The 22,608-nt window shown below is 46.7% G+C and overlaps 1 protein-coding gene and 2 long non-coding RNA genes across 13 annotated transcripts in view; 1 reads left to right on the plus strand and 2 right to left on the minus strand.

The window, feature by feature from the left end:
- The window catches only part of SMARCA2 (SWI/SNF related BAF chromatin remodeling complex subunit ATPase 2), a 179,139-nt gene extending 177,057 nt beyond the window's left edge, over positions 1–2,082 (minus strand). For 2 of the 4 annotated variants that reach the window (XM_082694437.1, XM_082694426.1), the window contains exon 1: positions 1,941–2,082. The gene's annotated coding sequence lies outside the window, so the exon portion shown is untranslated. Of the gene's footprint in view, positions 1–114; positions 489–1,175; positions 1,281–1,940 lie in introns of those variants that run through there. The other 2 variants (XM_082694436.1, XM_082694433.1) reach the window with 2 other exon arrangements.
- Positions 452–7,745, plus strand: LOC309845918. Of its 7 annotated transcripts, none has more exons than XR_014301593.1 (4): positions 607–1,030; positions 3,065–3,202; positions 3,480–3,678; positions 4,052–4,802. It is a non-coding gene; the product is annotated as an uncharacterized lncRNA (long non-coding RNA). The 7 variants fall into 7 exon arrangements; XR_014301595.1 differs by lacking the exons at positions 607–1,030; positions 3,065–3,202; positions 3,480–3,678 and adding exons at positions 1,418–1,925; positions 4,812–4,871; positions 7,440–7,745 and having other exon boundaries at positions 4,052–4,102; XR_014301596.1 differs by lacking the exon at positions 607–1,030 and adding an exon at positions 2,260–2,704.
- A 1,136-nt stretch (positions 7,746–8,881) lies between these two features.
- The window catches only part of LOC309845919, a 36,897-nt gene continuing 23,170 nt past the window's right edge, over positions 8,882–22,608 (minus strand). The window contains exons 7-8 of one of the 2 annotated variants that reach the window (XR_014301599.1): positions 12,484–12,532; positions 8,882–9,839 (exon numbers count right to left, since the gene is read on the minus strand). This is a non-coding gene — a long non-coding RNA (uncharacterized lncRNA). Of the gene's footprint in view, positions 9,840–11,213; positions 12,533–22,608 lie in introns of those variants that run through there. The other variant, XR_014301600.1, reaches the window with a different exon arrangement.

A 22,608-nucleotide genomic window follows, 5' to 3' on the forward strand; every position in this document is an offset into this window, starting at 1 on the left:
TTAGCCGCCCTGCCAAACTTTTTTTTTTTTTTTCTTTTTTCCTGCCTGATCCGTGTCCAACTTCCCTCCGCCCCCACCCCCCACCCCCGGCAGTCCGGCCTGCCCCGCGCTCACCAGGATCCGCCGCAAGCTGCAACCCGGATAAAAATAATAATGCAATCCAGGCGGCGGAGGCAGGGGCGAGCGCGAAGACGCTGGCAGGCGGCGATCTCCCCGCGTGTACCGGAAACCCGCCGAGTGCCGGGACCAGGGCACGGGGGTCCCCCGGAGCCCGCACTGCTGCGCCCCGCCCCGCGCGGTGCAACTGCGCCCAGGCTGCGAGGCCTGGTGCGGGGCACCCGGAGCACCGGGCTCGGCGTGCGCCCGCAGCCGGAGGGCGCCTAGGGACTGGCACGCCGGACCGGTTATTTGGGGAAGTGCATCGCGACACCTTTGCAGATGGCATGGCCCTGTTTTGCAACGCAAACGGGAGGAGGGAAGACGGCCGGATGGAGGGGGAGAGCAGAGGAAGGGGTAAATCAGGTTGGGATGGGAATAAAGCAAACTCGAAAGCAGGGAGCGAGAAGGAAGGGGTGCGTGTCATCGTTGGGAGGAGGCTCCCACCCGGTCTCCCCGCCTCCCGCCCTCGCCACCCCCTCCCTCCTTCCCCCGCCCCCCCGCAGCCCTTCCCCTTCTCCGGCGAACGCCACCACTGCTGCCCGGGTGCGCGCGGGTCCTGTTTGTGACAGTCAGGCAGAGAAGATTATCCAGATCATGGCCTCCCGGCCCGCAGCCGCGGCGGCTCTCCCGGGCCCCAGCGAGCCCCTAGCACCCGGACGATCGCGGGCGACCGACGCCCGAGGTTCCCGCGGCTCAAGCTGGGGGACGACGCCAAGCAAAAGAAAACAAACCCCGGGAGGGGGAGGGCAGGGTAACTGAGCCCGGCGGGCACCTCCGACCTCCTTCTCTGGGGCCTCCTCCCGCCCTCCCGGCGGTGCGGCCCGGGGCCGGACACCCCGAACTTCAACACCCGAGCCCGCGCGGCCGCCAGGTACCCGAGGCAGGGACGTCCGCAGAGCCCCGGGCGCAGCGCCCCGGTAACCCCTTTGCCTAAAGGCCTGCGTACCGGTCAGCGTCCCCATCCCCGCCCGAGAGAACCCGCCAAGTGGAGGTGACACCTCCGATCCGGCACGCACCGGCCCCGCGGCGGTGACGACCGCCTCTACGGCGCGCCGGCTCCGGCTTCGCCCGCCGCGATCCGCTGGCGTCTCGGCCACGGGAGCCCTTTAAACAAGTCCCCGGGCAGCGGGCGGCAGCCGCGCTCGTTGGCGCCCCGCCGCCAGCCCGGGCTCCTCGCCCTCCTCTCCCGCTCCCCTTCCAACTCTTCCGGGGAGGACTGCTGGGGGGAACTGTCGCCTGTCCATCCTCCTCCCGGACCCTCCAGCCTGCCCCCCTCCACCGTCCCCCTCCCCCAGCTTTAAGGGGATGGTGGGGGGGGGGGATTGCAACCTGGCCGAGTGTGTGTGTGTGTGTGTGTGTGTGTGTGTGTTGCAACCTTGAGTTGGCAGCGCACCGCTGACTGCCTACCTAGGGTCAAGGCTGGGGTTCGTGGGGATTCCCCCCGCCCCTCGCCTCCCCGAAGTAGTCATTATTACTGTTATTATTAGAACAGCGAGGTTCGGTTGAAACTTTCCCGTTTCTTCCGCGGCCGCCCGGGAGCTGTCGTTAGAGCATTCCACCTGAGGCCCGCGGGGAGGAGGCGGGCTTTTTTGTTGTTGTGGCGGCGGTTGGCCCGCCTGTTTGTTTTGGTCTCCGTGCATGCACAATAAATAATAATTAGGATAATAATGAATAATCCCCGGCGAAGGCGGCGCGGAGCCGGAGGGGTGTTGGTGCGGCGGCTGCAGCCCCGAGGCCGGAGGGAGGGGAGGGAGGAGAAAGGAGTTGTAAGTTATATTTACCTTGCTCGCGAGCAGTGTGCTGGCTGAATCTCTTCCCTCTCTGAGTCACCCAGAGTACAGAAACAGAGGGAGAGAGGACTAGATTATGAATATGACTTCATTGATGACAGCCATCCCCTCCTCTTCCTAAACTCGGGCTCCGCCCCGCGTCCCACCCTCGCCGCCTCCGCGGGCGCCGGAAGACGCGCCGCAGTTGGCCCCGCGCGCCGCTCCTCCCTGCCCGGCCGGGCGCGGGTTGGCGGGACGCGCCTGTCACTCGGCCCGCGCAGCGACTCCGGGAGCTCGGGGGGAAGGAGGGGGCGGTGTGCAAGAATGTGCATCGAGACAGCTCTACTGTATGCGTGGATCCGTGTGTGTCTGCGAGGCGCCGGCTCTCGGGCCGTGCTCGTGCCTGGAGCGGGGACACTGCGCAGGACGCCGAGCGCCCCCGAACCCCGGCGGGGTCGGGCGCCCGTTGTCGCTGTCCCCGCCGTGCTCCGGGCTCCCCCAGCCCGCACCGGGGAGGCTGGGGAAGCGGAGGCGGCCCCGGGAGAGCCAGGGCGGCCGTAGTAATAGCGCGTAGTAGTTTGGGGGTATGTGGAGAAGGTGCTGGAATGTAACCGTGCCTCCGCCTGCCGGAGCCAGCCTGCAGAGGGAAAGGGAGGGGACAGGCGGAGGGCTCCCGGGGGGGCACCAGAGCGGCTGGCGGCACGGTCTTGACCGTGAAAGAAGAAACAGGCATCGTCGTGCCGGCTGAAACTTTTTCTCCCCAACCCCCACTCAAGGTTGTAATTATAAATCTGTCCCCTTCCTCCCCGGTAAAAAGGGAGGCGGGCACAAAGAACATTCCTGCCAAATCTGTCTCTTTTCTGGAGGACGGCAAGCTTCCAAATGCCAGTGAGGGGAAAAAAACAGCTGAGAGGCTGAACGCCTTGTAAATAAATAAGCCCATCCTCACCCCTCTGTTTACTTCGTGGACCAGATAGGGCACTGGAAGCTTCCCTCACCTGTCATCTGCGAAGGGAATATATACAAAATTACGGAAAAACAACCCCGTGGGGGCGGGGCGAGCGGCTTAGGGGACAGCTGAAGCATGGAATCTGCTTTTGATTTAAGAAGGGGAATAAATCTCTTATCCTGTACAGTCCACAGACTGGCTCTTCTCTCCCACCTCGCATTTAAGAGCGATTAAGGCTCCGCACAGTAGATTGCCGGCACTTGGCAGTTGGGCGACCTCTTGTTCCAATTCTCCTTGAAATACAGTTCTTTGGCTGGCGGAATAGGTCAGTGTTTGCTGAGACAATTTTATTTTTAGTTTTATGAAGTGTGAAAGAATGTTAGGAGATTTTAAATCAGGGGCCTATTATTTCAGACTCAGATTAATGTAAGTGCTTGACTCTTAAAATTAAAACTGTTCCTATATGGTAGTGTTATGAAAAGAATGATGTATCCCTTATTTTGTAATGTAATGGCTTCAATTAGTCATTCAAAGCGCACTGTGGCTATTTGGTTGAGGATTTTCCCCCTAGAGTAAAATCCTATTTTAAGACCATTTTGCAGTTGCAGAATTGACTCTTGGAGCAGGCCGGTCTGAAACGCAGTTCTAGGATGCTGGGAACCGGGCACTGGAGAAGTTGAAGACAAGAAACAAGGCTGCATCGGCTCATGAAATGGCAAAATCTGTTTACCTGGCTGGCCCATTGCGAGGGGAAACAGAAGTCTGCAAGGCCACCAAGTTCAGGAGCCAAGGAGTGTCCATGTCAGCATCCCGTAGTTTCTGAGGCTTTGTGACCTGCTTGATAACTTCAGCGTTATACTTTCCCATCTATCCCAAAGTGAACCTCGGGATAACAAAAGAGAACGCATCTAAGAGAAATAGGATAGAGTATGCCCTAAAGGACTGACTGTTAGAACTTGTTTTTCTGCCTGAGGATATGCCAGGATAACTTTTCCCCAGGAAACAGACATCGAGAAACCTTGAAATTAGCAATGTAGTAAAAGTATAACTTCTAACTGCCTCATAAACCACAACTAATAATATAGCCAGATAATCTAGTTGTCAGTAAGAGGGCCCTCACCTAATGGCAATGCTTATTATATTAGCTAATAATAGGTTCTAATTTTTTTTTCAGGCCCAATTTGTTTCTCTGGCACACCAACCTCACACTTATCCTTCCTTGTGCGTAAGTACCTTTGATCCTTTTAGGATTCCATCTTCACCGGCCATGCCACATTTCAAAGAGAGAACAATCATCTTAGTAAGACACTGGAGGAAGAGACTGGCCATTCCTCCTGGTGTTTTGTCAGAGGGAGAGTGGAGAAGAAAAGGCTTGCTTTGCTACCCGTGTATATTCCTCGGCTCATATAACATTTTGGTGCAGCGCTTGGAAGGACTGGTATCAATGCATTCTATACTCAACTATGGGAGCTGAAAAATAAAATCTGTCTCTGGGAGCAGAGCTTAAATACAGATACTGCATCTCCTTTTCCCTTCGTATTGGTCTAAGAAAGCACCACCGTCTCCCTTTTGGTCTTCCCTCGGGAAGAATCGTCTCATTGGTGGCAGGCGCTGCAGAAAGTGGAAATGTTAGAAAGTAAGGCCTACACTCAGGAGAAATGAAAAGGCTCATTTCTCAGTACGGGTGCGGGGGAAGCCTGTAGAACATGGAGCAGAAGCTTCATCTCTTAGGTAAAGCAACATGTAACGACTGATGTTAAGGAGGAAAATGATGGGTTTCTTTTGTCTCGCAGAAGATCCACACAAAAGCCAATATGGTTGCAGGCTAAAAGGACCCCAAGAGGTTGCGCGGGTGGCTGTGTGTGCGTGAAGCTTTTCCTTTTGGACTTTGATGAGTCATGATGTGTTCTCTGAACTTGCTTTTCTCTTTCTAGTTTGGCATCAAGAGATGGAAGTCGCTCTTTCATGTCTGTATGGCCACTTTCACTTGTTATGTAAGTCGGCTGCGGTTGATGTTCTGTTTAGAGTGGATGTTGGGTTTGAAAATTGGTATCTGGCTATAACATCCTCATAGGGAACAATTCCTCATGCAACATTTGGAAGCTTGTAATCCCACCAGGCAAACTGGTAATGGCCAGCTGAAGTGTTGCCAGGCTTCCGACAGGAACAAGTCAGACACTTAGGAAATGAATACTTCTTCTACAGTCATGGAGCCTAAACTTGTTTAGGCTCTTGGACAAAAGTGAATTAGCCGACATTTACTTTAGTGACGAGTTTAGAATTAGCAAGTAAATTGACTACAGAGGTAAAAGCTCTTCTTTTTCCTTTTTCCCAACCAACTGTCTCAAGAGATTTTGTTTCGTCAGTCGTTCCTCCAAAATACCCGCCCTGTTCTCTGTGATGGCATCTCCCTCTCACTTAAGAGCCTTTGTCTATTTCCAATCCATTCCGTGATAAATTTCGGTCAAAGCATGTCATCCAAGGCTGAGCACGGACAGATTTCTGCCAGTCTCGTTGACTTCCTCAAACCCCTCAAACCCCGGCGCCAGAAACCTGGACTACCCGCGGGTTCCTAAGGGACCATACTGGATATACCTCCGTCCGACCAAAATGCAGATTCCCAGGCCTATCCTCCAAGACTCAGCTATGGCCCAGCCTCCTTCCGGTGGCCCTCCTTGCCCTCCCCAGGCAAAAGAAGCTGCTTAGCCGACTCTGCTCCCATAGCAACCAGTGTGTACCTCCATTATAGCTCTTACCACTTTGATGCGATTATTTGGTTGGTATCCTCCACTAGATGGTTAGTGCTTGGAGGGCCTAGAGCAAGTTCAATTCATCTTGGAAACCTCAGCCCTTAGCCAGGCGTCTAGTACATTGTATGTTGTTTAAAAACAAAGCAAAAACACCAAAAAGCAAACAACCCTCTCCCATATTAAAATGATCTGATAGGATCTAAGGGGTCTTCCCAATTAGTAATTCTCAAGCTAATGAACAGGATTACTAAGTGTTCAGAATCCACTGTTTTCCAAGCTGAAAAGGCTAATATGCTTTTGTTTGGTTTGTTCTGTTTCGGGGGGCGAGGTCGGAGGTGAGAAACTACAGCTCTCGAAGTCATATAGAGAGCACTGAGAGGAGGTTTTGTGTGGTTTTTAAATGAGGCTAGGAGCAACACGAGTTCACTTAACAGCCGTGTGATAGAGGAGTAATCATGATAATAGTATCTCCTTTTATTTCTCCTTTAAATCACAGGCCAGGGTTTGTGCACAGGCCTTGACCCATGCCCTTGGTCCACTTGATCCGACTGAGTTACATGACATTATCCCCACTTTACAGATGAAGAAACTGAGAGGCATTAAATAATTTGCCTCAGGTGGGGTCTCCGTAGTGGAGTGAGCAAGGCAGTTCACTGTGATTTTGGAAGAACATTAGAAATTCTATTTCTTGGGGGCGCCTGGGTGGCTCAGTGGGTTAAGCCTCTGCCTTCGGCTCAGGTCATGATCTCAGGGTCCTGGGATCGAGCCCCGCTTCGGGGTCTCTGCTCAGCGGAGAGCCTGCTTCCCCCTCTCTCTCTGCCTGTCTCTCCGCCTACTTGCAATCTCTGTCAAATAAATAAATAAAATCTTAAAAAAAAAAAAAGAAAGAAATTCTATTTCTTGGGCACGTGGGTGGCTCAGTTGGTTAAGCAACTGCCTTCGGCTCAAGTCATGATCCCGGGGTCCTGGAATCGACTCCCACATCGGCTCTCTGCTCGGCAGGGAGCCTGCTTCCCCCTCTATCTCTGCCCGTGTCTCTACCTGCTTGTGATGTCTGCCGTCAAATAAATAAATAAAATCTTTAAAAATATATATACAATGATCAAAAAGAGAAAAGCTTTCCAAATGTTCATTATATTTATTCAAGTAGCACCTTTACGAGGTGCCCAGGAAAGTGGTCACGTGCCCAGTGCTGTACCTGAGGAGTACTCACTGAAGAGTCCCGGGGAGGGGTGACAGTGCCCCCATCTCGTTCTTTCACTGACTTCAGGGTGTTGACACTGCCTAAAGTTCACACCTTCCGCAAAGTGTCTTGTCTGGTTTTAACCAATTAACTCTCTTATTTGGAAAACAAGTGGCTTCAAAGATTCCTTCAAAGAAATCGAAGATTGAGATAAATCCAATAATGCACTCACAGGTGAAAATCAAGATCAAATCTGCCACTTTCAGTTCTAAGAGTTTTTCGCCAGTGAAAACAATGACAGTCTAATTGGATCTGACAAGAAATAGGTCAAAAACATTCACAAATTTGCGAGACTACTTGCAATTTGGATTTCTATGAACTGTCATTAATGATGAATTCTGATCTGAGCATCTATTTTTCCGTGAGATATTAACTATTGATAGAGGATGATATCATCGTGATTAGCGGGGTATTTTATTTTCTCATCTTCATCTCGGTCTTCTATAACTTCTATTTTGTGTATGTTTTATGATACACTTGATATAGTAATACTGAATACATGCATTACGAATTAATAGACATAAGTCATGGTCTATCCTTACTTCATTCTTTTCCTTTTTAACTGCAAGCGGAATGTGATCAAACGACTTGGAGAGAACTAAGCGATGAAGTCAGAATTTTTAACCCAGCTTGGTAAAGCTCCAGACTCGGCGTGATCTGTGCTGCTCATGTAAAAACTTGTTCCATCATTTATCATCAATACAGGGTTCTTAACCCATTAGGGAATGGGGGGGCCAGTGGAATATAAATGATCTTTGGCGAATTCAACAATCCCTCGACACCGTGTTTGAAATTCCATGATCATGTTGAGATGTGCTTTTCTGCAAAGGCAGTCCATACCTTCAGTCAGATCCTCCAGGAGATCTTCAGCACAGGGGGTAAGAAGCACTGCTATCGAGCTATCACCAGCATTAATGATCTAGGGGACTTTTCTGATAAGAAATTAACCTTTCCTTAACTTTCACAAAATAAAGCGGGCACACTTTCTACGTCCAATCATGTCTATCCTTAGAAAAACCATTTAGAATTCAGTATTTCTCTAGATAATTCAAATGCTTCCTAACTGCCCAAAGGAGGGCTTCATTTGTCTCTGGAGATGCGCTTTCTGAGGATAATTTCACTCTGAAGCATTTTTTCAATAATACTCCATTATACATTGTTGACCAGACAAGAAGGGGTTTTACAAATGTTGTCGTGAACTTATCTCTGAGGCTTCGACGCCTCTTTGGGCAGGTGCATTTTGGGGATCAGAACAAGAATCCAGAGCCTGAAAGTTTTTATTGTTATCAATTGTTCAAATATTTTAACTTCTCCTTGGCAGGCCACTGTCCCCACTGCCCTCTGTTTCCCTGAATGATGATATGCTTCTGTACCAGTGTGACGCTTAGGTCATCTCCAAGCCCCTCAACCACAAGCTGCGGGGGCAGAACATGCCGTGGGTCCCCTTCCCATGCTGCTGTAGGAGATTTTATGGCAGCATTTTACTTTCAGACCACCTTCGGCTGTTACCGGACTTCTCTTTGCAGCTGCCATCCATTGCACCTTATGTGTGTGCGACCCTCTTCCAGCTTGCCTTCCAACACATCACCCACCAGATTCTTGCTTCAAGTTCAACACGCAAAAGCGCAATCTGCTGTTGTTTTAATCCCGGCCATTTTTTCCTGTGCCTGAAGTCGTTCTATGTAAATTGAAGGGAAGAGTAGAAAATAAACCAGGAACATATAAAAACAGAAATAACCATGAAAACTACCTTAGATGACTCTTTAAAGAAATTGAGATAAATAATCTGCTTTGGAGGGGGAAAAAAAAAATCAGTCTCCGCAGACCAAAAAAATTTGTCCCTGCAGGTGGGGACAAAGCACATTCCACAACAATATGGTTTATTGTAGTCTTCAGTGGTGTCACCAGCCAGAAAGTGATGAATATTAAAAACAAGACAAAACAAACAAACAAACAAACAAACAAAAAAACAAAAAAAAAAACAACGACAAATACACAAAGTTTGAAAAAAGGGTTGCGAGCATCTGGATTCTGCATGGGGCAAGGTTTAATGCCAGGCAGGAAGATTCTATCTTTTATCTCCCCTTCAGATAAACTCAGCTGAGCAGTTCCTGACTTCACTGAATGCTGGGCATAGAGGAAAAGCTCACATCTGGTCTGGAATTGTGAATATGCAATTGCTTATCTCACCAGAGACATTGTGGTATCTGTTGGCATTTTACTATTTTAAAGACTGGGGACTTTTGGTCATAGACTTTTCTTAAATAAGGAGGAAAGCAAGGGAATGGCTGATAAGGTCAAAGAACATCAAAACATGCAACATTTTTTGTTTGTTCAATAGGACTTAGGGCATGGGGGGGATATGTGTGCATCTTAAAGAGATCGACACCTCACACGTTACCTATATCTTACTCAGCTACTTAAAAAATACATCTTCCCATGGGGGCATTTGTCTTACAGAGTGATTTATTTACCGACATTAATGACCGTGACCACTGTTACCTGATATTCTGCAAGTCCCACAGCCCATATCAATGTTTATTCCCTAAGAACTTTATGACCCGAATGCTGAGCTATTATTTCTAGTGCTAGCATAATAAAGAAATATTTATCAATTGAGGAAAATAATTAAATAATGCAAGTGTAATGGAATGATCTAGGTAAGTGACTATTCTTTTAAACAGCCTACAGGTGCTAGTCTCACTGGTCTTTGAGCTGTCACAGGCTGTGTATCAACGTCTTCTTTCAAATGGTAACACTACAGCTTCTTATAGGAATCCCTTTTAAAAAGACATGCCAGGGGCACGTGGGTGGCTCAGTCAGTTAAGCATCTGCCTTCAATTCAGGTCATGATCCCGGGTCTGGGGATCGAGTCCCGCATCGGGCTTCCTGCTCATCAGGGAGGCTCATCTGCTTCTCCCTCTTCCTCTGCCTCTTCCCGCTGGTCATGCGCTGCTCTCTGTCTCTCTCTGCAGAAAAATAAGTAAGAAATCTTTAAAGAAAAAAAGACATACCAATCTCAGAGCCCCTGGTTCCGTGCACAAAGGAAGCATCATGGACTAGAACACATGATTACATGGATTAGAATCTTGGTCTCCTCATCCCCCCGTCGGTACTCCTTCTTCTGTACCACAAAGTTTTCCCTTTTTAAGAGAGAGAAAAAGAGGGGCACCTGGGTGGCTCAGTGGGTTAAGCCGCTGCCTTTGGCTCAAGTCATGATCTCAGGGTCCTGGGATCGAGTCCCACATTGGGCTCTCTGCTCAACAGGGGGCCTGCTTCCCTTCCTCTCTCTCTGTGATCTCTTCCCTTCCTCTCTCCTACTGTGATCTCTCTGTCAAATAAATAAATAAAATCTTAAAAAAAAAAAAAAAGAGAGAAAAAGAATCTCCAAGTTCACGGTCTTCAGCTCAGTACCAGCCATCAACGCCCAAGTGAAGAATCGGGCCCACCACTGTCCGCCCTTTGCTGTCAGATTCATTTTCATAGACAGTGGCTTTCAAATTGCTCTAACAACTCCTCTCCGCACAGAATGTATTCTCCATCATGACCCGATACACAAATACTTAGGTATATAGTGAATTGGGCCAGTCAGGGTCCAGCTAGGGAAATGGAGGAATTTAATTCAGGAAATTGATTACACAGGCGAGGGAAGAGCTGAGAAGTCAGATATGGAACTGAGAGCACCAAGAGTAAGAAGTCACACTCACCTCGAAGCTGAGGGAGCTAAAGGATGAGGCAGAACTCAGAACCCAGAGACCACGGTCTCCTAGAGCGATGGGAGCCCATGATGGTTCTCAGAACCACTGCGGGGGTACAGCTGTTGCCGGAGAAGCAACCAGAGGCAGAAAGAGAAGAGACCCTGTCTTGCCCTTCCTTCCAGTCCTCCAGCTGTCCTGTCTCCTGCTGGTGCCTCCCAGGGGCTGACTGCAGCAGATACAGGCGCCCGGGAAATGCAGCCCCACAGAGTCAGCCCCACTGGCCCCAGAGAGTCCAGCAGAAGAGTGAAGAAGGGATCTAGGGCCAGCAGACCCAGTCAGGGCAACAAAGTCTCCAAGGGCACTCACCCTGCTAATATTAGGCAATGCTCTCTGAAGTGAACGGTTCCTAGTCTCTTTCTTTTTGTCACTGTGGCACACCCCCCACTATGACTCAGAATGCACAGTGAGGTGAAAAACACCCCTTGGACCCGTAAGGTGATACACATTTCAGGAACCTCTTGCCCCCACCTAAATATTCTTTCAGGTCAGGTTATTAAAACATGGGTCTCGTGATCAAGACTACGGATTATATCATCTGAAATGTAGTCAAATAAAAATTTCCTCCAGGCTCCTATACTTGGACCATCTTTCTTTCTTTTTTTAAGGTGTCTAGATACCAAGTAAATAATGATGGATGACAATGAGACAAGTCAGTTCTAGGCTTACTTTTTCCACATAATCAGCAAATAGCCAGTGATAATAAAGCTTTATCAAGTACCTTTATTTTCATTTTCTGTAGAGACTTCGGAGTATAGTAATAATAGCTATATTTTTATAATAGAATCATTCTTTGTAAGTCATTTTTACAAAGATACTCGTAGTACCACAAACCAGGCTTAGTATGCATGAACAGCCCCCTACAGCTGTAGTAAGACATTAAATATAAAATTTAACTAGTGTTTAAAGCCAACTATAACATATAAATATATCTAAAACTACAGATGCAACAGTTTTAGATTTTTTGAAATCTAGTAAAATAGATACAATATCCTAATTTGAGTTAATAACAAGAAAACTATAGCTCGTGATTACATTTTCACGTGACTATCAGGTTGCATATTATGTTAACAGCGAAATCCATAAAATTTCCCACCTTGGTAAGAATTCAGACTGTGAAATTTGCTAGTAATGCTCCCAGGGCATACGGTTTTAATAGATTCATGATGGATTTGTTGGTCGCTAGTCATTATGAAGGGCATAGGATCTGGCCTCTGCTGATTTGTGTATTCACGGTCTTTTCTGAAAACTGAGCAAAACTATCTAATAACACTCTGCGTCAGAGACACTATCTATTAACATAAACAGGGAAAGAGAAGGTCACTTAGGCATCTAATAACCTAAACACCTTGTTTTGTAGGACTGAATCACCAATGCATGTAACTTGAATTAAACTTGTAATCAACATTCTGCTGAACGGTCACAATTCCCTCTCTCTTCTGAATAACACCCCCCTCCCCCGCTCCAGGTTCTCGATTTACGGATGGATCCGTTACCAGGCTTCAGAAGCTTCGTGGTGTATGACATCAGATACACTGCTGATAATGAACTAGGAAAGCTGCTTGGAGCAACTAGATAACACCGACTGACAGAAGCATCAGCACTTGTACGTTTAGACAATCTACGTATTGAGAAAATGTGGAAAGTGAGGAAATACCACTAAAGTCCTTTCAGTATCAATTGTGAAAACCCGTAACAAATTGTGGCAAGGCTCAGCGACACTAGCGGTGGGCTGGCCACCCTCCAGGGGGATTTTGCGTGCATAACCTCCCTCCCATGAAAGCTTCCCTGTTCCATGAGCTTTGGGTCTGGAGAAGTCACGTGACCCTGACCTGGGAGCCCTTTTACCTTCACTTACAGACTGGAAAGATTTGTGCCATCTTGTGTTTCCGGTCTGGGTTTTCCATCTGTAGAGTGGGGAGAAGGTAACACAGAGCACCGTTAGGAGAATCGTAAGACAGTAGAGATAATGTACATATCATGCGTCACCACAGAGGAGAACACTCAGTAAATGAAATGATTCTTTTTTTTTTTTAAAGATTTTATTTATTTAGTTGACAGAGAGAAATCACAAGTAGACAGAGAGGCAGGCAGAGAGAGAGAGAGAGAGGGAAGCAGGCTCCCTGCTGAGCAGAGAGCCCGATGCGGGACTCGATCCCAGGACCCTGAGATCATGACCTGAGCCAAAGGCAGCGGCTTAACCCACTGAGCCACCCAGGCACCCCGAAATGATTCTTTAAACTAACTTCTGTTAGTCTCTGTGTCCTAACAGGTCTTAACACTCCTCCTCCTCCTTGGATTAATTACGTTTGGCTCTGTCTAAGGATTTCCCATCTTCCTCCTCTTCTGCACCTTCATGGGCCAAGTCCAAGTTTCAGGTCTTGCTGGGAGTTTCCTGCTGTGAGCTCCCTTGAACTAACTCGTCAGCTCCTCTCTGGCTCACAAAACTCTTGGTGTCAAGGGTCGATCACTCTCCAAACTTTCAGCCCCTTATCTCCAGCTGCCCCAGAGGCATCGCGTTTGGACAGTTCTCCTTCATCTTGTTCTGCCTACAGCATAATTTATCATTTTACCTAAAATTTGTGTCCCCTTCTTCTTATGTCCATTTTTTAATTATCTCCATGCATTTTCACGATGATAAACTATGACCCCATAACCAAAAATCTTGATTGAAGAAAAAAACACAATTCCCCATAATTCTTCAGCCCAGTCCGATCACTGTGATAATTCAGTTGTGGTTCTTTCCAGTGTTTCCCATCACGTAGGTGTTTGTACTGTTGTAACCACAGTCTGCCCTTCTAACTGTATCTTGCTTACAATTCTAATGATTCCATGAGGATTTTCCATGTTGGAGAAGCTTTCATAACAGATTATTGTTTTACTGTTATCTCCATTTCCAGCAACTCTCTCCTTCAGTTCATTCTACACACCTGGCTAAATTTCATCTTATTCATAGCACGGCTTTGCTCATCTTTGGTGCGCTCGGAACCACAGGTGATTCCTTACTGTTCAAAATAGGAAGCCCAGGCTGGTGAGTCAAGCTCAAAGGTCCTCTTCAGACAGCAGTCCATCCTTTCTGGGCTCGTCTCCTGTTACAGAACATCTCTTAGGCCAAATTGCATCACTTATTCCAAACACAGAAACGATCACTGTCCTGGTGCCTTCCTTCAAACCCTTCTGCCCACCTATGATGCCCACTTGAGCTCAGGCACTACTCCCTCTCCCAGAAAGGCTTCCCCACATACTGGGGTTCCTCTCCTCTCCCTCTGGGCCACTTGTTGGGCAAGCTTCTAGGACCCTATGTTCTACCTCTCTGTGTCCTCAGAGCTCAGCACAAAGGACATGCTCAATAAATATTTATTAACGATGATGATGATACCCACTGTCAGCACAGCTGTTCTGCTTTCTACAATAATGAGGCAAGCAGTATGGGAGCATGAGAAAGAAAATTCACCATAGCCCTCCTGAAAGGCTGCCGAAGTCCGAAGAGATATACACGGATCCTACTTTCATAGCGAAGACACAATCAAAATTAGGAAGGAAGGTTTGGGGGCGGGGGAGGAATCACATTTTCACTGTGATCATCGATTTCATTAGTGATAGGGCAAAGATCAACGTGAAGCATTCTGAAGATGGTCACATCTCTATTATAAAATGTCTGGAGACCTGGAAAGCTTAAACAGCGGATAGTAGAAGAGTCCAAATTAGAGCCCTAGGCTTTCCAAATCCAGTCAGCGCAAGTCAGACACATCAGAAGCAGGACGGTATGATGGCGAAAAGCTTGGGCTCTTGAGTCCTGCTGCCTCGCAGACAGTTTTAACGCTACCAATTTTAACTACGAGTTGAATGATCGTGGAGACTCCACCTAACTGCTCTGTGTCCCAGTTTCCCCATCTGTGGAAGAAGGACAACAGCAGTGGTATTCTAGAAAACGTTTGACAAATGGCTCTCCCCCCAAAAGCCCCGATTTGTAACATATGTCGATTTCCATGGTATAAATAAATACTCCCACAATGACTGATTTCAAGCTCCCGGCAGGCTCACAAAATTCCTGAAAATTTAGCAATGGACGCTTCCACGGCCCCATCCTTATGGAGCTGATGTGAAGATTAAGTGAGTTAATACGTGTGAAGCCTTTAGAACGGGCCCTCGCACATCATATGTTTCGTTGGATAAATATTAGCTGTTTCTATTATGCCATTTTAGTTTCCCTCCCTCTATGGAAATGGAAGATAGAAATAGCAAGTCCTATTGAAAAAACGCAGTTGCCTTGATTTTAGTTCATTTCAACCTCTTCCTAACCACATGTTTTATGTTCACTATTGCCAAGCAGCCTCCGTTGACTTATTTGAATTTCCTCTCCTTTTTCCTTAATTCATCTTTTTCGGAAGCATTCTAAGAATCAGAGGACTGGCTAAAAGCCACATACCAGGAAAGAAAAAGGGGTTATAAAAAGTAAGGATAATCCCAACTGAAAATTTTTTTCCTGAATAATCATTTTAAGAAAAGCCTAAGGACTCCCTCAAACGGCTAGACATGAGAGTTCATTTGGATACAATTACTTACTGCGCATTCTGGGGGGGGGCGGGGCGCGGCGGATATGAGATGTACTTCATCTAGCCTCTTTTCAAAATAACTTTATTCCCTGGTGTTCTTCCAGACACAAATAAATGGGAATTGTTATTAAAAGGAATCCCCAAATATAAGAACTCCAAACAGGACTTTCTGCTTTTTGGTTTCAATGGGTACTTCCATGACTTCTACTTATAAAAAACCTGCGGACAAATATCCCGCTGTGCCAGCTCATTCATTAGAACTAATGCTCAGGCAATAATATCTGCTACCTACAGAAAACAAAATGCTTTTCTATCTTGAAGCCAGAGGTTGACCAGCCAACAATTCTGCTCATCAGCTGGAGCCCTGGGCCTTGGCATTTTTCTCTAGAATGTCTTCCTCTTTTTTGATCAGCTGTCTTGACACAAATTCTGAATTCTTCTTTTGCTTCTCCCATTTGCAAAATGGTTTTGAATGGTACTTTTGTGAAATGTAGTCCCTTCTCGATTCTTTTCTCCAGGGTTCCTTTCCTCCTGTTGCTCTCAATTTGGGACTTCTTTTCTACATGCCATGCCTAATGTCATTGCCAACTGTTAGGGAGTCTTTATATTAGGAAGAGCCTCCTTTTGCTGTTGGAGGAACACAGGAGACAGTGAAACATCCAGGCTACAATCCCATGTGAGAGTCTGCTTGCATTCTGCCTCTTTGGAAAAAAAAAATGGGAGCCTTTCTCAACCTTTAGCCTACCGTTTCTCCCCCTTCTCCTCAGGTCCTGGCCACCAGCCTTCTACTATCTGTTTCCAGGAAAGCGACTACTCACATCAGTGGAATCAGACAATATTTGTCTTTTTGCAAATGGCTTATTTCCCTTAGCATAATGTCTTCAAGCTTCATCCATGTTGTAGCATTTAACAGGATTTCCTTCCTTTTCAAAGCTGAGCAATATGCCGTGATACACACCTACAACGTTTTGTCTATCTGTTCTTCCACCGAAGGGCATTTGGGTTCCTTCCACTTTTTGGTTATTGCAAGTAATTCTGCCATGAACAGCGATGTGCGATCTGTTCCAGTCCCTGCTTTCAATTCTTTGGGGTATATACTCAAAAGTGGAATTACTTGGGTCATATAGAAATTCTATTTTTAATTTTTTGAGGAACCACCATACTATCTTCCCTAACAGAAGGTTTTCCTTTGTGCACCAGTTTACACTCCCACCAACTGTGCACAAGGATTCCAGTTTCTCCACATCCTCACCAGCACTTGTTCTTTTCTGATTTTTCTGTTTTTAATTTTTTAAACAGTAGTCATCCTGATGGATAGGGAGTGGTACTGCTACAATGAGATACCACTTCAAACTGACTAGGATGGCTGTAATACTGATTGCTTCAACAAATGACCACTGCAGGGGGGCCTGGGTGGCTTGTCTGCCTTCAGCTTGGGTCATGATCCCAGGGTCCTGGGATCGAGCCCTGCTTTGGGTTCCTTACTCAGCGGGGAGTCTGCTTGTCCCTCTGCCTCTGACTCTCACCCCTGACCTGTGCTCTCTCTCTCACTCTGCTCCTGTTTATAAATAAATAAGATCTTTAAAAAAAAAATGGCAGCTACAGAAAATAATACATATTAGTGAAGATGTTGAGAAATGATTAGAGCCTTCATACACGGCTCGTGAGAATGTGAAAATGGGACGGCTTCTGTGGAAAACATCTCGGTGGTTGCTCAGTCAGCTAACCGTAGTTATGTGACACAACTCCATTCTCAGGAAGGGAGTGGAAGGACTGAAAACAGGTGTGCAAACAAAAGTGTGTGTGGGAGCTCACGGCACTACTCACAATAGCCAAAAGGTGAAAGCGACCCAAATGTGTGTCAGGTGAATGAATATGAATAATGGGATGTCCCTACATGATAGAATATTATTCAGCCATGAGAATGAAGGGCTGATACATATTCTCACACGGAGAAACCTTGAGAATGTTATGCTAAGTGAAGGAAGCCAAACACATTCTCTTGGTACAACATGTCCCAGCATGGAAAAGTCTAAAGAGGTAGAGAGCAGATTAATGGTTACCAGAAGCTGGATGGGGAGAAGGCAACTCAACAGGTAAGGGGCTCCCTTTTGGGGTGACAACAATGTTCTGAAACCAGATAGTGATGATTGTACAACATTGTGAATGTGAGAAATGCCACTGAGTTAGACACTTGAAAATGGTTACAGTTTTATGTTATGTAAATTTCACCTCAATTTAAAAAAAAAAAACTTACTGATGAATGTATCGTTCACCATCTACGTGTCAGGCATAGTGGATGTAGAGTTGATTATGATAGCGCTTCTCTCTCTGGACTCTGAGATCCTTAAGGACTGGCAAGTAAAATGATAGAGAATAAAGGTCTGTGCGAAAACACATTCCTAGGCTGCTGGAGGCCAGTCCCACCTGGGGTGCTAGCGGTAGTGACAGTAGGGCTTTCCAAATGAAGTAAGAGTCTTAGAGGGTTGCTTTTGAGCAATGCTTTTGAGCATCCCCTTTGTGCCTGATATTGTGCTTGGCTAGGGATGCAATGACGAACAAAATCCGATGTCATCCCTACGACATGAAGCTTGCTTTGGGGGCAGGTCAGACATTGATGACAACCACCTGCAGACTGAGGTAGGCACCATGAAGAAAAGGAATAGTCTTCCACAAGAGTGCAGAATAAAGAAAGAGCCTAGACTAGCGAGCGATCGGGGAAGGTTGTAGTCACCGCATAAGGAGCATGAGGCCAGATACACAAGCAGGGCCTGAAAGGGCCTTTCTGATTGGCCATAGGAAAGATGCTCTTCTTTATCTCCAACATGATAGGATAAGGGTAAAGAGGGCTTGCGTGATGGTTACCACCATCCTGGCACTCAAGAATGGACGGGAAGGGGCACGAGTAGATGCAGAGGGGAGACCCATCAGGAAGCAGATGTAGTTGTTCAGGGAATAGGTGATGGTGTTTGCAAGGTGGAAGGGGAGACAGACAGACATGGACCTGGACCAATAAAGCAGAGGCAGAACTAGGAAGGGAAGGAGAAGACTGGCCCAGGTAGACTGATGGCCAGCACAAAGGCAGGAGGCGTTAAAGCCTGAAATAGCAGCATCCATGGAAAGGTGTAGCTGCAGGAGCCATGAAAGGTGTTGGGAAATTCTGCAGGGATCAGATCACAGTGGCGCTCACTGGTGAGTCTGGATCTTGCCTTGGTGGCATAGGAAACTGTGAAGCATTATAGGAGGGAAATGGGACTACAAGATATCTGTTTTAGTATGATCCTTACAAGGGTGCTAGAGAACGGATCTTGGGAGAACAAAGTGACAATACTCAAGTATCAGAAAAAGGAAACCGATCAGGGGGTTGTTGCAACTGCTGAACACAAGAACGAATGTGTGTCTGTACGACACAGTGTCATGAAGCTGGGGGACGGGGTGGCGCTAAGAATCAGTTGATGACCACAGCAGTCATGGTTCGTTAAACCCGTGGCACATACACAACGACAACAACGTCACTCAGATGGCCTCGTCAGTCCTTGTCTGCTTAAGGGCTGTGGATGAAACAGATGAAAAGGTCCCCCTGGAACAGAGTCTCTGACGATATTTTGCTTTCAGAATTTGCTCGCATTCTGATGTGATTCGGTCACTCAGCTGAACTACAAGCTCTTTAAGGGGAGGGATCACGTCTTACTTGTCATATCATGTCCCACCCCTGCGGCCATACTTGCCTTGAAGAAGGGGCTTGATCAATACTTGAATGAGTATGTAAATTTAAAAGGCTTATTTCTCAGTGTTCCTGCCCTATTACTAACATCAAGGGGAAAAACACACAGAGCTTGAAGGATTCCAGAACTGAAGCCCCCACCAGTGAGCTTACCAGTGTATTAGCTACCTTTTATGACAAAACGTTGCTCTGATTCTGCTCGCGCAGCATGAGAATCTGTCCTCTTTATCAACGATGTGTGTTGCTGTTGACTGGTGTTCCGCAGTGTGGTGGAGTAGACTAGCACGTGTTTTATTGGGGTCTGGAAAAAACTCTCTCGGGCTCAAAACACATATGAACAGACCATCACACCAGGATCCAAGTAATATGGATGCAGAAATTTCCTTGAACTTGTTCAAACTGTGTCAACTCCATCTCAGGGGTTCTGTAACAAATGGTCCTCCCAATGGACCTGGCTTGACAGGCATGAACGCTATTTGTCTGCTCTAAGCACGTGAGCAGATCCCATTGGAAAATCTGGTTCTGAGACCTCTCATTCAGAAAACTTTAATCTCAGAAATCTGTAGTTAAGACATAATTCCCAAAAGGCAAGTCTTTGAACATATTGGGGATGGGGAGAAAGCAATTAGACTAGTAATTCAGAGCTTAGAACTTCCATTGGCAGTATTTAAAGCTTAAAAAAAAGGCTTTAATGATGAACAATTAGACAAAGTTTCAGAAAGAAATCAGAGAAAAACAGAAAAAGTTATTTGAAGTGGGAACACTAAATGGCCTCTAGATGCGTGTGTGTGTATGTGTATGTGTGTGCACATGTGTGTATATTTCTCTATATTTCTTAGCAGGTTTGGTCTTCTTATTATGACACAAAACTATGGAAGCAGGGTCACACAATTTCTTTTAGAATGAATTTGTGTAACTTAAGAGACAAATGCTAACCTCTTTGAATGGCAAAATCTAGTAGAGCTCTAGGATTATCATTTCTATCCATCAGGACCCAAGGCTAATTTCTTTCTTTCTTTCTTTTTTAAGATTTTTTTAAATTTGAGACGGAGAGAGAGCAGGAAGATGAGCAGAGGGAGAAGGAGAGGGAGACCCTCAAGCCGACTCCCCACTGAGCGTGGAGCCTGATACTGGGCTGGATCTCAGTTCCCTGAGATCAGGACCTGAGCAGAAATCAAGAGTCGGATGCTTACCCAACTGAGCCACCCAGGTGCCCCAACCCAAGGCTGTTTTCAAACTAGCTGCCCTTCCTGTTACTGAGTTAGTAACTGGAAATGGGGGAAAAGGTGTAGGTAAATGGCAAGAGAGGAGTAAGAAGGCAAAACAAGGCCTGAGAAATATTTGGGGTTGCACTGTGGAGCTGTAATTCTCTGCTCTTCTGAGTCTTGCTCTGTGTCCTGAAGGCCGGGGAGTTCCTGAACTGGATTAGTAAACTCCCTTGTCTTCTGTCTTCCAGCTGGTCCCAGCCGAAACTCGGAGCCCTGGGCAAGAACTCTAGGGTGGGGGATAGTGAGATCAGCATGCCTACTTCTCTGCTGAAGGGCAAACCACCACCTCAGGCCCCATTTATTCTAGGCGGTGGGGGAGGGGAGGGTCTTCCACCAGGACTTTCTTGGGTGCTGAGATTTGCTCCTTCCCCTCACCCTCTCAGGTATTAAATTCTCCACTCTACCATACTCTGTTGATTTCCCTGAGCGCTGCCCATACATTTGTAAATATGCCTTCATTAACCTGCCTGGAGTTCCATTTGAATGCACCATCAGCTTCTTGCTGGGAACCCTGATGGATACAATTGTCTTGTAAGGCAAACAGAGGCTGAAGCTCTGACCAGAGGATCTTGGAAAATCCCAAGGAGATAGGGTAACAATTTTTACTGACGTTTTCCTTCGGCCTCCGTAATGAAAAAGTGAACGGGTTGTTTAGAATGTAATCTGTGGTTAATTATTGATGGGATAGTGTTCCCTTCTGTAGCATTCACTCTCCTCTGGTGAGCCCAACTCCCCCATTAACTCTAAACAAAATTAGGAAACTACTTTATGAACTAAGTTTTAAGCATCTTAAGTTTGAAATGCCTGAGGGAGAGCCAAGTGGTAATGTTCTCTAAGTGTTCAAAGATGAAACTGTTGGCCACTGGAGACAGGGCCATCGACACATCGGGAGGTGTTCCAGGAGAAGCTGGAAAAGTCATGGACTAGTTCTTGAACTTGCTGATTCCAAGGTCATTTTCCATGTATACCTTTAGGATTCTTCGGTTTTTGCTTTAACGGTTGATCATAGTAGTTACTAAGAAAATGTTGACGACTGAGTTGGACATTTTGATATAATGATATGTGAAAAATATGTACATTTTTAGGCTCAAAAATCTTTTTTTTTAAATTTTTTATTTATTTATTTGCCAGAGAGAAATTACAAGTACACTGAGAGGCAGGCAGAGAGAGAGAGAGAGAAGGAAGCAGGCTCCCTGCTGAGCAGAGAGCCTGATGTGGGACTCGATCCCAGGACCCTGAGATCATGACCTGAGCCGAAGGCAGCGGCTTAACCCACTGAGCTACCCAGGCGCCCTTAGGCTCAAAAATCTTAAAGTGAATTCATCTTCAGTATGGCGCGGCAAAACCCTGGTCGCTGTTTGAATCCTAACTCTTAGCGAAAAGCTGTGTGTTCTGTGGAAGCTGCCTAACATCTCTGTACTTGGTTTTCGCTTAACTTTCTCAACGACAGATGGTGGGAATTCAGCGAAGTAACGCCTGGGACAAATTTAGGTCCTCAGCCAATGTTAGTTCTCTTCTGCTTCAGCATCTCCATTACACTGTTCCTCCTGCTACATCAATTTATGGTGCGAAGGTAAATAAGAATGCATTTAAGAATTCTTCTCTGTAATTGAAGACCACAATCAAAGTAATGATCACCACAACCACCTCAAGGTCTCACAGCTTGGAGGGCACCGCGTTCCATGCCATGGAGAATACAGCGCGTATGAAAGTCTTCCCTGAAAGGGCTGATATTTTAAAACACTAGTAACACATTCTATCCATACAGTGCTTTTCACCTTATAGCCATTTTGCTTGGAGCCTGAAAATAATCCTTAAGCCAGACATGATTATTTCCATTTATAAAGGGAGGAATCCGAAAAGGGCAGAAAACCTCACTCGTCGTCCTCAAGGAAGTGGTCTTCCCGCAGGCTCATTCAGACATTTGACTCAGTTGAGGAAACAAGTTTTTAAAAACCAAAATAATTTTTAAAACTTAATAAAGGAAACACACGGCGGCCGAGATGAGCCACGTGAGTTAACACTATCAATCATCTCTAAGTACAAGGAAGGATTCGAGAGCGAGAACACGTCCTTGGGCTGGGCGGCTGAGGCTATCAGAGAAACACGCAGCCCAGGGATCTAGAGCCTGGGCGAAGGAAACTTTTCCCCCACCTAAGGTTTTATTTATTTATTTGACAGTGAGAGCCGGAATACAAGCAAGGGGAGTGGGAAAAGGAAAAGCAGGCTTCCTGCTGAGTAGGGAGCCTAACTTAATCCTAGGACTCTGGGATGATGACCTAAGCCAAAGGCAGAGGCTTAAAGACTGAGCCACCCGGGCGCCCCCAGTCTAGGGAAATTTGATGAATTCCTGGCTCTTTGACAGGCAAAGCCGGTCTATGCCCATTCTATGCCTCAGCTTCCCCATCTGCAGAATGGAGGTAATAAAAGAATTT

The sequence above is a fragment of the Mustela nivalis genome, assembly GCF_964662115.1.
Source record: "Mustela nivalis genome assembly, chromosome: 13".
Lineage (NCBI taxonomy): Eukaryota > Metazoa > Chordata > Mammalia > Carnivora > Mustelidae > Mustela > Mustela nivalis.